This window comes from Gossypium raimondii, chromosome 8 (genome assembly GCF_025698545.1).
Source record: "Gossypium raimondii isolate GPD5lz chromosome 8, ASM2569854v1, whole genome shotgun sequence".
Lineage (NCBI taxonomy): Eukaryota > Viridiplantae > Streptophyta > Magnoliopsida > Malvales > Malvaceae > Gossypium > Gossypium raimondii.
In genome coordinates, this window is record NC_068572.1 from 54,121,169 (window position 1) to 54,124,569 (window position 3,401).

The 3,401-nt window shown below is 35.0% G+C and overlaps 1 pseudogene; it reads right to left on the reverse strand.

Annotated features, from left to right (window-relative positions):
* Positions 1-495: 495 nt before the first annotated feature.
* Positions 496-1,245, reverse strand: LOC105792166 (uncharacterized; annotated as a pseudogene).
* Between the last annotated feature and the right edge of the window lie 2,156 nt (positions 1,246-3,401).

Below are 3,401 nucleotides of genomic sequence, written 5' to 3' on the forward strand. Positions count from 1 at the left end.
GTCGTCAGCGGCGTTTTTAGTGGCGCTTTTTAAAACGCCGCAAATACTTTTAGCGGCCCTACTAAAAGCCTGTTTTGGTGTAGTGAAAATTGAAATCCATCTCTAGGCCACTAATTACCATCTCATTAAAGTCTAGTTCAGATAAATCCTTCCCAGTTTTGTATAGATCATTTATGTTATTCTCAGCACTTAAAAACAGTATTGATTTCCTTTTTTCCTTGCTCGACATTGACCACAAGGTTTAACCAGTATGTTATATAGATAGGTATACTTATAGTAGACAAGAAGTGGTGTTATACGTTGAAAATGCCTTCTTGTATAATGGTTTCACTAGAATATTGCAATACAAAAAATACTTCGAACAAGAACACCAAAGATGTTTCTATTACTTAAAAGTGTTGCAGCTATGTAATATTGTATCATTTTAGTATCTTTTGCACTAACATATATATATATATGTATATATAGAATGTAAGAGTGAAAGAATAATCAATGTTAGACGTAAACTTCAATTGTTTTTTGATTGAGAGCTTTGTATCTCCATTTCTCTTTCTCTAGAAAATCAGCACTAAGGAACCTGGAAACAAATGGCCATAGCCTACAAGTGTCTTCAAAATTCGTCAAGAAACTAAGTGCAGCTGTAACAACAGATTTTACAGATAAAATGTATCTCTCTTTTTGCTTGCTTGAGCTTCACTTGTTCTTGTCTCCAATACCTTCTCTTCATTTTTATCTGGGAACCAAATGTTTTGCAAAAACCCAATGCTTAAAGAAATATTGTTTCTATCAGCCAGCTTTTAGACTATTACAGGATCAATTTTGTCCTTCCCAGTCGAACACACTGAATGCTACGGTGGGCCTTCTGTCAAACATTATTTTAGGTCCATAGCTTTGGACTGCCGGATTTCCATTTTCTAAATTTGGATGTTTAAGGCTCATCAATGCATTCACCAACCAATTGATCAGGTTCCTTATCCTGTTACTGATTAGATTCAGCCCTAATGAATCTGCATGATCCAAGCTTCTACATTCGGTTCTTGGATTTCTTCTTTTAGGGGTATTGTTGGTTTCTGTAGTTCTTGGTTCAAAGTATGTATTTATTACCTCTTCGATTTCAGAAAAAGAAACAGTCTTAGTTTTTTTTTCTATTCCAGAGTTATCGTCCATTTGTTGAACAAGAACATTGTCCACCTTTAGTTTGGTTTCAATGTTAGAAATAGGTGGTGATGCTGGGAAAAGATTCATTATTCCTACAATATTTGTACCAGTGGCTAGGTCCTTCAAAATCAAAGCACTCGATTTTCTGATAAACAAGCAATAAAACCCTATGGATTTTCTCCAAAAACCTTGAAAAAGAAACAAATAAGGAAGTCAGGATTGAAAAGAGAAAGCCCTAAGGTCTCCATGTCTTTTGCTCCTAATGCAGATGCATCAAGCAACGCATGCCACCCATTCTCTTGAGCCAGGCTCATCCATAGATACGAATATCTGGATCCTGTGACCTATGATTGAAGTGGAAAAATAAGGGATTTTTACCTAAATATTATAAAAAAAATAAAAAATAACCAAAATATTATATATTTTTTTATTTACAAAAATATTACAAAAAAAAAACAAAAAACAGAAAGAAAAAAAGCCTGCGTTATGTGACAGGAGACTGATAGGCGGCACCAAAGGTACCATTCCCATGGGCGGCACCACTCGTGTTAGAAACACGAGATCCGTCCAGCTGAAGGAGAAAAATAAGAAGAAAAATAAGAGAAAGAAAAGGTGCTGCAAAAAAAAGAGAAAAAGAGAGAAAGAAAAGAGGAAAAAAATGTATTTTTTGTATAATTTTTATTATTTTTTGTTGTTAGTTTAGTTATTAAGATTAATAAAACTGAAATTGATAGTTTTAGTTAGTAGTATTATTAGTTTTAGGGTTTAGATGTTACTTAGTATTACTGTTAGTAAAAAACTAGTATTATTATTATAGTTAGTTATTATTTTTCGTAAAACCCTAATTATTATTGTTAGTTACTATTATTTTGAGTAAAAACTATTATTATTTTTATTGTGTTAGTTATTAGGATCATGGTTAAACGATGTTCATTTACAAAATGATAACTGAAAAAGTATGAGCTTAAGGATGAAAAATTGCATATTGAAACATTAATTTTTGTTATTTAAGTAATTTATTTACCGTTGGAGATTTTTTTTGAGATTTTGTTTATTTTTTGACAGATTGAATATTGAAGATGGATGATAAGTTTTTTGTATGCGTTTATTTCGATGGAGTCATCTTGACAACAAGCGTTGGATGTGTATTTGAATGTCGACAACAAATAGCAATGAGATTTAATAAAAATATCTCGTTGGATGAAATGAAGGCAAAGATTAATGCAAAAATTCTTAGACGTTGTGGGAGAAGGGTATTAAAAATTTTGTACAAGCTTCCAGTTTCGACAAATCCGGTCAAATTCACCGAAATGGAAATTGTAGACGACAAAGACGTGGAGACAATGGTCGCTCTTTACTGTGAGAATGAGAGTGACAAAAATGCACCGATTCACTTATTTGCTGAGTTAGCCGGTATGGAGCAAAATGAAGATGTCAATGCATCCGATGAAGAACACGGAGCTCAAGAACCGTGGATGGTGGCTCCAATATCATACGTTGATAGTGAATCGACTATAGGTGGGATCGGTATCGATCTGAACATTACACCCGATATTGATGTGGTTGGTAGTGAAGAAGAAGGTGGTAGCGATCATTGGGATGAAGAGGTCGATAGTGACGGTGATCTCGATGTGGACGATGTACCTGATGATATTGACGATGAAGATGTCAACAACGATAGAAACATTGACGCTTCTTCGGGGAGCATATGCGGCATATTTTGATACACAATAATCCTGGGCCACACATGTCGCTCATAGACCCCGACGCAGCGTATGTAGCTGAGTTCCCGGAGTACCCTAAAATAGTTCATCCTCACGGGCTGGCCGTAAATTCTGATCATGAGGAGTTATTCATAGGCCAAAGATTCAGCTGTAAAGAAGAGTGCGTATTTGCTATTAAACGGTATAGCATGAACATATCAGTGGATTATAAAGTTGCAGTGTCTACTCCAATAATATATATTGAGGAATGTTAGAAGGCAGTGGAAGGCTACAATTGGCGGGTACAAGCTGTATTCATTAAAAGTTCTCAGATGTTGGAGATACGAAAATTTGTTGGTCCTCATACATGCACATCAACACGTATGAAGAAGATCATGGAAAACTTGATTCGAAAACTATCTGTACGTGTATCATGCCAATGGTGAAGGACATGCCGACCATTAAAGTTTCGCTACTGATTGCCGAGATACAAACACGATTCCAGTATTGAGTATCATATCGAAAGGCATGGATAGCTAA